We start from the raw sequence: 14,023 nt of genomic DNA, 5'->3' as shown, positions 1-14,023 counted from the left end.
ATATATATAAAAGATCTGTTGAAATTTTTGACATTCCTTGCCATAAATGAATGGTTCATTTGCTTTGCTGAAATGTACTCTATTGGGCTGCCCATTCTAGAGAGCAAAATACAAATATAAATATGGTTAAAAATTACCTTTAGCCTGACAGAAAAGTAGTTAAAGAATAGCTGACTTAAAGATAAAAATCCAGTATTTTATTTCTACCTTTTCTCTTAATTTTGTGGTCTTAAGGAATTGATCTTACCTTCTTTTCCTCAGTTTTCTTACCTGTATATGAAGAAAATAAAATGGATGGAACATATGCTGTTCATACATAAGATAGTATATATAGCTATATCAGATAGTTAATAACATTTCAAATGCTTTAGAAAGTGCTTGAGATACAATAATTAGTTTGAGACAGCTACAGATATCAAGTGTGCTTTACATATGCATAAAGATCCAAGAAATAGGTATTACAATTATTCCCATTTTATAAATAGAGAAGCTAAGGTTTAGAAAAGTGAAGCAAATTGTCTACACTCATAGGTGGTAGAAGAACTATTGAAAAATCTGTCTTTTTGTTTCTAGAGATGAGATCTTAATATCTTTACTATACTACTTTTAGTATAAATGTTTTTCTTCTCTTTCTTCTCTTCTTTTTCCTGTTCTTTTTCTTATTCCTTTGTCTTTTGTTCCTTTTATTCTTCTGTTCTTCTTTTCAATTTGGTTTTAGATATTAACAAAAATTACTGTATTCTAGTTTTGCTTCTCTTGTATTTAATAGTATTTTAGAATGTATGCATCATCAAAGGAATATTTGTTTTTCATTAAGAGTGTACAACAATGATGTTGCCTTCTCAACTCTGCAAAGCTGAATTTTGATGAGGGAAATAAATGTCTGTGTGTGGACCCCGTGGAGTGTATGTGTTGTGGTGCTTCAGTACGCCTTTGATGATGAGTGCAGATGAAGAGAGCCAGTTACGGTGTCTAGACTGAACAGAGCCTGAAACTACCTACACCTGCCCCTTCTGAGGCCTGTTCCTTTGTATGCTTGTACCTCCAGTGCAAGTATGAAGAACTGTTTTTATTCATGATAAATATCTGGACATGGTTTTCAAGAATGGCAAGAAAGTTAGAAACTGATGATGAAGGATAAAGGAGTCATTAAAGGTTTGGAAGAAACCTTTGGGTAAGGTAGTAGATAGCTTGGAAGAGAATAAGTCATAATACTTGATTATGAAGTATGAAGTATCATCTTTTGCTGGATTCGAACCACCATAAATTGTAGGAAAAGACATTTTATGCACCACTAAGAAAAAGCTTTTGCCACTGAAACTATGATACAGTGCTTCCTTTTATTATATTAGATGTAGGACATGTCCCAATTTTAGAGTTACCCTATGTGAAAGGCAACATATTAGAACAGATGAAATAGGATTACTTTATAGAAGAGTAACGGAGAAACTTCAGTTTACCTCTTATTTCTCATTTTGAGTCTCAGCTTTCTTTTGTTTTTAGTCTTTCATTGAGTCTGGCTGAGAAGCGGTCTTGCAGTTTCTGTTTGATTTGTTTGTAAAAGAGATGGAGATCTCCAACCTAGTAGTAGATTCGGCACCATATTTTCAAGACAGTCAAATAAATTGAATTATAAAGGAATCATCAATGAATACATGAAAAACTATATTTTACTGCAGAATTTGATAAGACTATGTAAAATAAAATGAAAATATTATTTTTAAAGTACTTTTCCAAATTGGGAATTAGATAGATACCATTTCTAATTTCATGTCCATTCAATAATAGTGATAATGTATTTGGAGATTCAATCTTTTAAATAACTGAATTAAAATAGTTATTATGTGATCATGCTGCTCAAACTTGAGGTTGCATTTGAAGCATCTCTGGAAGATGTGTTAAAATGTAAATTGTGATTTTAACAGTTCTTGAAAGTAGAGCTTGCAAATCTGCATTTCAACAAATTCTCAGATGAAGTGAGTGCTATTTGAAGACTGGTATGCATGTGTGATTACTTACCATACCTGACTTTTCCAAGAGCATCAGTCAGTTTCTGAGGGCTCAATTTAGAAATTTGGAAGTACAGGAGAGGACATTTCAGAGTGGTGCTTTTATTGTGGAAAATCAAGCATAATGTAAATTATAACTAAGGATACTTTTATTTTCTTTAAAATTAACGCAAAGTTAGTTTGAATATTATATCAGCTCTATGAGATTTCCTCTTAAACACTGTCTTAACAACCTTGAAGTGCTTGTAAATATTACCTTAGATCAAAATTTCCTCACTGTGAGCAGTTTGTCATGTAGAAGAGGTAAGTAGATATTCCACAGATAATTACCTTCTGTCATTATATTGTCAGATTGCTACTCTGTTAAATTGGAAATTAAAAAGCTATAACAAATAGTAACATTATTTAAATGGAAACGACAAGACACTTAAAATATTTTTGACATATATTATCTACTTTATAGATTTTTGTCAACGTATGAAATTATTTTAAAATTTAATATAATAGGATACATCTGAGGAGTATTATTTATGCAGAGAAGGGGGAAAACACAGTTCAACTTTATAATATTCCAATACTGTTCCCTTTCCTTGAAAAATAAGAATCATTACAAACAATAATAATGGCATTACAGATAATACTTTTGTTTTTTATGCAATGTTCTTAGAAGTATTACAATTAATCTTTTTTGCCATTAGTTTTTAATCTATATATACATCTATTCAAGTATCATTCCCAAAGAATGCCTTATTGCTACATCTCCAAAGCAGTAAACTTTTTTATGCTGTTGAATTTAGGTAACAATGACAGTGATTACCCTTAAATGTAAGGAAATAGTGATTCTAACTGCCTAACCTTAAATTTTCTTCAAACAGGTGTGAAGTTAAAAGTTCTTCAATCCAGATTTTAATTTCTAGGGCTTATTTTCTGTGAACAAGGTGATACAAATGCTGTATTTTTATTTGCAAAACCAATTCAGAATTCTTGAATATTCCCTTATTTCCTCTTTTCACTTAATATTACCTTAGGCAAATGGCCAGTCCTAACATGCACACCAAAACTTCCTTCAAAGTTCTCCCAGCCCCCACCTCCTTCCTTCAGAGGCAACAATTGTACCCATTAGCAAGGTCAGTGGCTTGGAGAAACCTGGAAAATAGCAGCTACCAAAAACCTACTAAAATAATATCTCCAGCAGGTGATAGATTAGTTGGAACAAATTGGAACCATTGCAGTTCAGCAATCCTGGTTTCTTTCAAACTGTTTTAAAAATGTCGTCATTTTAATACACAATCTAAGCCCTGCGGAACAGTCCACAGCAGGTTAATTTGAATCATATGATGTGTCACTGCCCTCAGCTGACAAGAGCTCTATTCCATGTGTGAAGCCATAATAAATCCATTCCCAACCGAGGAAAATTCCCTGTGAGAAGGTGAACTAATCCAGGCCCCACACTGGCATGCTAGCCCTCCGTAATTGAAAGCAGGGCCACCTGTTACCAACACAGTTAGCCTACAGAGAAAGAATTAGTGTTAGATCAGATACTTCTTATATTGAAAAGTCATTCCTACTTTTGAAAATTCAAATTCAGCTGTAAAGTGTTTGGTATGACATCACACAGAAATGGAAGAATGTGCCCACTTGATCCCAGTTTAAAAGTTTTGTTAACCATAGGATTCTTAACTTTGAAATGAGATTTTTTTTTTAACTTAATGAGAGCTGACATATGAGAAGAACGGAAAGGGTGCAGATTTTTCTAATTAACTCAGGGTCATTTACAAAAACATTTGAGCTCCCTGGTATTTTTTTTTTCATTGTTCTTTTGCAGGAAAATGTTTGAACCATACCTCACTGTAGCCATGAAGTGACATTTAAATACCAACAGAGAATAAAAGTGCTAAATCAAGACAAATTCTTAAGTCATTTCTGTCTTATCATAAATTAATGATTAGCATTCACCTATTCATCATATAATTCAAATAACATGGTTGTTTCAAACACAACATGATGAATGCAATTTCACATTACCTTTGGTTTAATATCCACATTATCTCTAATTGAAACATATACCCACTGTTATGTTTTTGTTCAAATCTCATTCTGTTTAACTTGTTCATTATTTACCTATGTAGTTTTCAATTTTTCTAATTTCATTTTAGTTTTGGACTGGTTTCGTTTCTGGTTCCATTTGATTTTTGTTTTAAAAATCAGTGTGATTTTTAATTGTCCATAATCTATTCTGAATCCTGTTTAAACATTTTCTTAATTTATTGTTTTTATGTTACAATGATTTTAATTTGTACTTTCAAAAAATTTGTAAAAAGGGGCTAGGGATTTAGCTCAGTGGTGCCATACCGGCCTGGCAAGCACAAGGGCCTGTGTTCAATTGCTAGTACCAAAAGGAAAAAAAATTCGTAAACATCCTAAACTATCGTATCTCCACAAACTTCTTTGATTTGAATAAAAATGTATACTTAAGTACTGTAAAATAAAAAGACTTCTCAGATATAGTAACAAACCAAATAGCTTTACTTAATATAAATGTAAAGCAAAAATTTTAAGTTACTTTCCCCTAAATATTTGTGTGGGTTTTTTTCGTATTGAGTTTATTGGTACTTTTTAGATATACAGTACAGTTATATTCATTGTTGGGATCTTGTACCTTTACATGATAGGTCTTAGTTCTCATTTTTTCCCCATACCGCTGCCCTCTGGCATATTTGTGTTTTTTAAATGTCTTCACTTTTCTTGGTGAACCGTGCATTTGTTCTCTTCTTATTAAATTAATTACTCAATGCAAATTAATTCAGATGTATCTTAAAGATGACTGCTTCAGGGAGTTAAAGTTATCTGGAAAAGGTGACTCAAAGAAAATGAAAGATAATTAATATGATGTTTTTTCCCCACTTATACTGGGGATTGGAGCCATTAAGCATTGAACTATATTCCCAACTTTTCTTTTTGTAATTTTGACACAGGGTCTTGCTAAATTGCCCAGAGTAGGTTGCCATCTTACTACCTTAGACTCCCAAGTAACTGAAGTTGTGGGGATCTGCCACTATATCAGGATAATAATATGATTTTTTTCTTTTTATTATTTATTGGTATATTTTAGACATATACTACACTTACATTCATTATTGGGATCTTGTAGCTTTACATGACAGGTCTTGGTTCTCATTTTTTCCCCTTGTTCCTGTCCTCCCTTCACCCCCTCCTCAACTCTCCATTTACAAACACTTTATTTCCATGTTTTCATTTTCTTATATTTTTTCATTTCCCTTATTCCCTTTCACCTACCCTTCCCACTTTCCCTACACCTTTAGCCCCTTTATTCATATTTCATATTGTTAATTATCTCATAAGGATCTTGTGTACTATTATAGTTTATTCACACCAGAGAAACTATTCGGTATTTACACATGTGTGACTTATTTTTTTCACTTAGGAGTATATCCTCAAAATGTATCCATTTTTCTATGAATGAATCTAATTTCTCATTCTTTATGGCTGAGTAGTATTCTATTTTATAGAAAAATCACATCTTCTTTATCCAGTTTCCAACTGATGGGCAAATGGTCTGTTTCCAAGTTTTAGCTATTACAAACTCCACTGCTATAAACATAGGTGCACATATGTCACTGTGATATGACTCTTTTAATTCTTTTGGAAAGATACCCAGCAGAGGATGGCTGGGTCAAATGGAGCCTCTAGTCCCAGCTCTTTGAGGTATCTTCATATTGATTTCCATAGTGGTTGCACCAGTCTGCACTCCCACCTACAATGGAGAAGGGTTCCTTTCCCCCCACAACCCCGCCAACATTTATTATTGTGTGATTTCTTGATAGCAGCCATTCTTTGTGGGGTGAGGTAGAATCTCAGTGTTGTTTTCTTCTGCATCTCTCGAATGATCAGTGATGTGGAACATTTTTTCATATATTTACTTGCTGCTTTAACTTTGCGAAATGTCTGTTCATTTCAGATGCCCATTTTTTAATCGGGTCTTTATATTTGGGGGGTGCTGATTGTTTCGAGTTCTTTATATACTCTGGATAATAGTACTTTGTCTGAGAACCAGCTGGTAAAATTTTTTTCCTGCATTGTAGATTGTCTCTTAGCAGTGTTGGTTTCTTTTGCAGTGCAGAAGCTTTTTAAAAAGATGAGATCCCACTGTTGATTCTTTCTGCTAGTTCCCATGCTACTGAGGATTTGTTCATAAAGTCTTTTCCTTTGCCAGTGTCTTCCAGAGTTCTGCCTAACTTATCTTCCAGCAAATTTAGGGTTTCTATTTTAATATTTAGATCTTTAATCCACTTGGATTTTAATTTAGTGCATGGTAAAAGATAAGGGTCTAGTTTTAATCTTTGGCAGGTTGAGATCCAGTTTTTCCAACACCATTTATTAAAGATACTGTCTTTCCTCCACTGAGGATGGTCAGCTCCTTTGTCAAAGGTGAGGTAGCTGGGTACATCTGGAGTTGTTTCTGCATCTCCCAGTCTGTTCCACTGATCCTCAGGTCTGTTTCTTTGCCAGTACCATGCTGCTTTTATCACAGTGGCTTTGTAGTATAGTTTCAAATTGGGAATTGTTATACCCACTGCCATGTGTGTGTTTCGTAGGATGGCTTTTGCTGTTCTAGGTCTCTTTTTGTTCCAAATGAATATTTGGATTCTTTTTTCTAGTTCTGTGAAATATAGTGTTGGAATTTCAATTGGCATTGCATTGAATCTGTATAGCATGGTCAGCTCCTTTGTCAAAGGTGAGGTAGCTGGGTACATCTGGAGTTGTTTCTGCATCTCCCAGTCTGTTCCACTGATCCTCAGGTCTGTTTCTTTGCCAGTACCATGCTGTTTTTATCACAGTGGCTTTGTAGTATAGTTTCAAATTGGGAATTGTTATATCCACTGCCATGTGTGTGTTTCGTAGGATGGCTTTTGCTATTCTAGGTCTCTTTTTGTTCCAAATGAATATTTGGATTCTTTTTTCTAGTTCTGTGAAATATAGTGTTGGAATTTCAATTGGCACTGCATTGAATCTGTATAGCAGTTTTGGTTGTATGGCCATTTTCACTATGTTGATTCTTCCTACCCAGTAGCAGGGGATATCTTTCCATTTTTTTATATCCTCTTCAATTTCTTTTTTCAGAGTGCCATAGTTTTCAATGTGGAGGTCTTTTTCTTCTTTTGTTAGGTTGAGTCCTAGATATTTCATTTTTTTTGGATGCTATTGTGAAAGGAATTGTTTCCCTAATTTCTCTCTCAGTGAATCTTATTTGTGTGCAAGAAGGCTATATTGTACCAATAAACTCAATAAAAAAAAAAAAAAATGAAATACTTCTGTACTTTTATAAGCAATATTTTCACAGGACGTGGTCCAATGCACATAAATTAAACTTCAATTTCTAGAACTAAAAATAATTTTGTACTTCATGCATTTTATTTCTAACAATTTTTATGTAACTATATTCATAGTCTGTTTATTTTTCTTCTTTTACCAATAAAACATTGCTCTTGTTTGTGACATTAGCATGAAGGAGGTCTTCTAGTAGGAAAAATGCTTGGGTTTTTTTTGTCATATTATTATTATTCTTGTCCCTCACATTGCCAGTAAAGAAAACCTTTTGAAATGTTTTCATCTGTTTGTATCCTGTTCATGTTTGTCCACTGTAGTTCAAATTATTCTCTTTTGCTCCTTTCTTGTGTGATCACCCTATAGCATCCTAAAAGCATTAGACTGGAAGATCAGAAATATTTTTATTTTGGTATTTACCTATACTGAACCATGTAGCATTTTCTCCTTGTATCCTTCTACTACCTACAAAGTTAGTGTGTTGGGGTAAATAAAAGTTGATGGCAAAAAAAAAACGGCTATTGATTTTTCAGTGTTGACCTTCTATCCAGCTACTCTGCTAAAAGTGTCAATTAAGTCTAGAAGTCTTTTGGTGGAGTTTTTGGGTCTTCAATGTAGAGTATCATATCGTCAGCAAATAATGACAGTTTAACTTCTTCCTTTCCTATCTTTATTGCTTTAATTTATTTCTCTTGTCTAATTGCTATGGCTAATGCCTCCAGAACTATATCTAAGAGGAGTGGTGATAGTGGGCATCCTTGTCTTGTTCCTGATTTTAACGTGAAGGTTTTCAGTTTTTGGCCATTTAATATGATGTTGGCTGTTGGTTTTTCATAGATAGCCTTTATTAAGTTGAAGTATAGACTATTCCAATTTTTTGCAGGGTTTTTATCATGAATGGGTGTTGAATTTTATCAAATGCTTTTTCTTCATCTGTCGCGAGGATCATATAGTTTTTTTCCTTGACTTTGTTAATATAGTGTATTACATTTATTGACTTACATTTGCTGAACCATCCTTGCATCCCTGGAATAAATCTGACTTGGTCAGGATGTATAATCTTGATGATCCTCTGTATTCTGTTTGCTAATATCTTATTAAGGATTTTTGCATCTATATTCATTAAGGAGATTGGCCTGCAGTCCTCTTTTTTAGTTGCATCTTTCCCTGGTTTGGGAATCAAAGTGATACTTGCTTCCAGGAATGAATTTGGAAGTATTGCTTCCCTTTCAGTTTCATTGAAAAGTTTGAAGAGTAACGGTAGTAGTTCTTCTCTAAATGTCTTGTAAAATTCAGCAGTGAATCCATCAGGACCTGGGCTTTTCTTTGCTGGTAAGTTTTTAATTACATTTTCAATTTCACTAATTGTAATTGGGGTGTTTAAACTGCTTTTATCTTCTTTGTTCAACTTTGGTAATTCATAATTATCTAAAAATCTGTCCATTTCTTCTGTGTTTTCCATTTTATTAGAGTACAGGTTCTCAAAGTAGGTATTGACTATCCTCTGGATTTCTGTTGGATATGTTATGACTTCACCTTTTTCATTCCTAATTGCATGGATCTGAGCCTTATCTTTCCTTTTTTTGATAAGTTTAGCTAAGGGTATATCGATTTTATTTATTCTTTCAAAAAACCAACTCTGATTATTTTTTGTATCGTTTTCTTAGTTTCCATTGCATTGATTTCTGCTCTAATCTTTATAATTTACTCTCTTGTTTGAGCTTTGGGTTTTTCTTGCTCTTGTTTTTCTAGTAGTCTAAGATTCATCATTAGGTTGTTTATTTGAGCTTGCTCTGTTTTCCTAGTATGGGCATTCAGTGCTATGAATTTTCCATGTAGAACTGCTTTCATTGTGTCCCATAGAATCCTGTATGTTGTATTGGCATTTTCATTTATTTGTAAAAACTGTCCAATATCTTCTTTAATTTCCTTTGTGATCCTTTGATTGTTCAGGAGAGTGTTGTTCAATTTCCATGCGTTTGTGAAGTTCCTGTGGTTTCTTATGCTACTGATCTCCAGCTTGATTGCACTGTGATCTGATAATATACGGGGGATAACTTCGATTCTTTTGCATTTATTCAGACCTGTTGTATGAGGTAGTATGTGGTCTATCTTGGAGAATGACCCATGTGCAGCCGAAAAGAATGTATATTCTGATTTTGTGGGGTGGAACACTCTATAGATGTCTATTAAGTCCATGCATTCAAAAGCTTGGTTGAGTTCTAATATTTCCATGTTGATTTTCTACTTAGATGATCTGTCTATTTGTGATAATGGGGTACTTAGATTCCCCACTACAATTGTATTAGTGCTTATTTGGTTTTTCATGTTACTTAATATTTGTTTTATATAGTTGGGGGTATTAATATTTGGTGCATATATTTTATGCTTGTCATCTCTTCCTCTTGAATTGTTCCATTTACAAGGATGTAGTGGCCTTCTTTGTCTCTCTTAATCAGTTTTGTTTTGAAATTTACTTTGTTTGCGAATAAGATTGCTACCCCTGCTTTTTTCTGGGCTCCTGACACATGGAGAATTGTTTTCCATCCTTTCACTTTCAGTTTGTGGGCTTCTTTTTGCACTAGATGGGTTTCTTGTATACATCATATTGTTGGATTTTGCTTCTTAATCCATTCTGCCAGTATATTTCTCTTGAGGCCACGGACATTGATGGTTATAACTGATACGTACTGATTTGTTATTGTCCTTTTGTTGACTCTTTACTTTTTCCCCCCTCTCCCTTTAGTTTCTTGCCTTACCTGTTTGACTTGGTCTGTTGGGCCTTGTGCTGTTGTAACGTTCATTATCTTTTTCTAGGATATTGTTTACAATTCCTTGTAGTGCTGGTTTGGTGTTCATGAAGTTTCTCAGGTGTTCTTTGCCATGGAAGTATCTTATTTCCCCATCCATTTTGAAAGAGAGTTTTGCAGGATACATCAGTCTAGGTTGGAGGTTGTTTTCTTTTAGGACTTGAAATACCTCACTCCTGGCTCTCCTTGACCTGAGGGTTTGTGTTGAAAAGTGTGCTGTGATTCTGATGGGCTTTCCTTTGCATGTGATTTGTTTCTTTTCTCTTACTGCTTGTAGTATTTTGTTCTTCTGTTGGGTTTCTGGGATCTTGATTATTATATGTCTAGGTGTAGATGTTTTTTGATCGTGGCTAGTTGGAGTTCGGTATGCCCTACTTATCTGTATGTCTAATTCTTCCCTTCTGTTTGGAAAATTTTCTGTCATTAATTCTGTGAAGAGCTTTTTTAAGTCATTTGTATTTTCTCCTGCCACTTCATGGATTCCTATCAGTCTTATGTTGTTCTTCTTTGCATCATCTAGGAGTTGTTGAATCGATTCTCATGATCCCTTACTGTTTTTAAGAAACCTCTGTTTTCGGGGTGGCTGACTGCAATCCTATCTTCTATAGCTGAGATTCTACCTCTGCATTCTTTTATTCTGTTGTGTACACTTTCAATAGAGTTTTTAATCACATGGATATCTGTTTGAATCTGTTTTATGGATTCCATTTCTTTCCTCTGTTAGGCATTCATTGTTTCCATTTCTCTCTTATGTTGGGCCTTCTCGGCTTCTGTCATGGTCCTGAGCTCATCTATTTTTTTCTCAGTTTCTGTGCTAGAGACTTGAATCATGACTTCCATTTTGTTCACCATCTATATCTGGGAAATTATTTCTGTTTTGAATTTTTCTAGAGCCTGATTGATCTGTTTTCTTACTTTCTGTGCTATGGGTTCAGGGCGTCCTGCTGGTTCACTATCAGACTTTTCATCCTCATTTGCCCTACTGTTTGCCATTGTTGAACTGGAAGTTTGTCTTTGTGTCTTACTTAAGTGTTTTCTCATTTTTATTTTTGTTGTTGGGTTGTCCATGGTTTAATTGCTGGGTTATTACTTAAATCTTCCTGATATTGTTGCACTTTAGCTTTTGAGTCTCTAATGACTCATACACATTCTCATTTTCATAATATCAGAACTCATTAAACAACTCATTAAATCAATCATAATCCTTTATCCCAATTGATACAATCAGCAACACAGTAGGATCAAGCACAGCTTGCAAATTGACCACTTGTGGTAGTCATTAATCTATCACTTTTAAACCATGTGAATTAAACTAAAATCAAGGAGCAGCCCGAAATGTTTGCAGTGAATACACTTTTCAATATAGCATCTTTACCATTTAGAATGGGGGCTTAGACAGAGTTAGGACAAGAGGAGTAGATAAGTGAAAGAGTTGTAGAAGGTTTCAAGTGAAGCCAGAGGACAGATTGATCATCATCCAATCTTTAGGAAACTGTTAAATTCAAGAGGGATAGACAGAGTAAGGACAAGAATATATCACGTTAACAGTAATAGGGGCTCACTTTTCCTTGAAACTATTGATCCATGGGTGAGGTAAAATGACAGAAGAAAAGAACATAAAGAAAAAATTAGAAAAGAACAAGTCTGAGTTAGGGCAGGAACAGGAACAGAAAGTGCCATGAGGAATAATATGATGGAACAAGAGACTGAGTTGGAGAAAGAGGACAGAAAAAAGAAAGAATTTGCAAAGTGGAATGAAGAAAAGAAAGAAAAAAAATGAATTTGAAGGGCCTCTTTCAGACTATATCTCTGCTGTTATAACATACAATGTGTGCAGCCATGTGCAGAACCAAGTCCCCTGATCTCAGCTAGAGATGGCAGATCCCCGTGACTCAGACTGACCTCAGGCCGCAAGGCCCAGATTGAGTTCCCAACCTCCTGGTGGGTTGAACGACACACAATTCTACTACAGGTATCCCCCGCCCTTTCTTTAAAGATGTTCAAAGTTGGGAGCTCAGAAAAATACCCTTTATGACCACCTATGCCTCTGCAGAGTGGGTCCAAGGACTGGCACAATCAGGAGGTCTGAGTGCGGGCGGGGGAGCTTCCTTACTGTAGCTCTTGGCATCGCAGGTAGGGGAGTGCACAGCTACCTGGTCCCGCCAAATGGGACCAAGCAGGCTGCAGGGTGTAGTAGTACTATTTTTGCTAAACAACACTTGGCTCTTTCCAAAAGTTGTATCTATTGTGTTCAAGGACGAATGTATGTCCCATAGAGAATAGCAAAGCAAAGATAATAGGCACCAAAAACCTGCCAGAATTATTGAAACATGGGAGTTATTTAGTCTCATATTGTTACTACCTAGAAGAGAAAAGTTCATTTAGACAAATCCGGTTTATTACATTTATTTTAGTAAACAAGTGAAATTACTCTATAATCCTAACTTTTCAATTACATTTTTAAAAAGTTCCTATTATAGAGCAATTGCACGTTTTTATTGCTAGTAGTAATGTTGCCTGGATCTAAATAAGCACCATGAACTGCTACTGGGTGGCTCAGGTAGGACCTGTGCCAGTCCATGTCTCTGACCCTCCTCCAAGCACCTGGGACAGAATCCAGTTGCACATACATGCCATCATTAATTAAAGCAGTCATGTCTACTGCCACTGAAGTCTTCACATGTCATACCATCAGAAACACACTGATCTCATTGTCTTGGGCAGCTTTCCAGTTTTCTAGCTCTTACACCTCTGAATACTCACCTGCCACTGTCCACTGTTATCATGAACACCTTTACTTTCAAATTGTAACAAAAGTCTGAATTTGAATTTCTGAATAAGAGAAAAGATACTATTTTTATAATAAAATTTTTATTGATGTTATAATCTATAAATTCAAGCTCAAATGTAGATTTGTTACATCTGTGTTTTATATTTAACTCTAAGATGAAGAATAAAAACACCACAGCCACCCATGTATACACTGAATGTTTTCCTAGTAGGCCTTACTTGTCTTAAAAATATACATACATGTGTTTTGCAAATAAAATTCCAAAGGAAGAATCACTTAACAAAGTTTTCTTTCATAAATGTTATGATTTGAGTATAACAAGCCATATTGAACTCATTGGGTTTTTGGTAATAGATTTCATGATACATCATAAATGTAAGTAATATGATGACTAATGGGTCAAGTAAAGTTGGAACATTTTAAATGAGAAAATAGCTGGAACAGTTTTTAGGAAACTTTCCCAGTTGATGTTGGTCCCCCACAAGGTGTACATTAACATAAACTTAGGGGAATCACCTCTGGGGCTTGAATTCCCTGTATGATTTCATTCCTGCAATATGATTCTTTTCCTTTCACTATTAAGTCACCTTTTAGGGTGATGGGAACATAAAATAACTGCAGTTTATTTGTATTTTTCTAATCTCCTTTTAACTCAATAGTCATTCCATCATTCTGTTTCCTGGTGGCTATTCAGAAAGGTTTGAGGTGTAATTAGAATCTTATAATTGACAGACATGGGTTTACTTGGTCACTTAAAGATACAGAATGTGTTCCAGAGTTGGAGAGAAGTTAGATTTGGCAGAAAAGTGAATGACCCAGCTGGGAGATTCTCTGTTACTGCATATTCTTAAAGTCTAAACTCTGAAAATAACCCATTAATGTTCAATGAAGATTATGAAAAACATTTAAAATTCTTAAACACAAGACTTTGCTAAATCCAGTTAACCTCAGCAATGTATGCCGGGTACTTTATCCATTTATGTTACCAGTTTACAATTATTGTAAAACATTACAGAAGACCTACTATGCCTCTGTTGGAAAAAAATGCTTTTTGATCTTTAATGTTT

At 34.6% G+C, this 14,023-nt stretch overlaps 1 protein-coding gene across 3 annotated transcripts in view; it reads left to right on the top strand.

Annotated features, from left to right (window-relative positions):
- Vps13b (vacuolar protein sorting 13 homolog B) overlaps nt 1-14,023 on the top strand; it is a 675,222-nt gene that overhangs the window by 481,944 nt on the left and 179,255 nt on the right. The gene's annotated exons all lie outside the window — the stretch shown is intronic.

The sequence above is a fragment of the Fukomys damarensis genome, unplaced genomic scaffold (assembly GCF_012274545.1).
Source record: "Fukomys damarensis isolate Sample0158 unplaced genomic scaffold, DMR_v1.0_HiC HiC_scaffold_5, whole genome shotgun sequence".
In the NCBI taxonomy this organism is placed as follows: Eukaryota; Metazoa; Chordata; class Mammalia; order Rodentia; family Bathyergidae; genus Fukomys; species Fukomys damarensis.
This window is presented reverse-complemented; position numbering and strand designations above follow the sequence as displayed.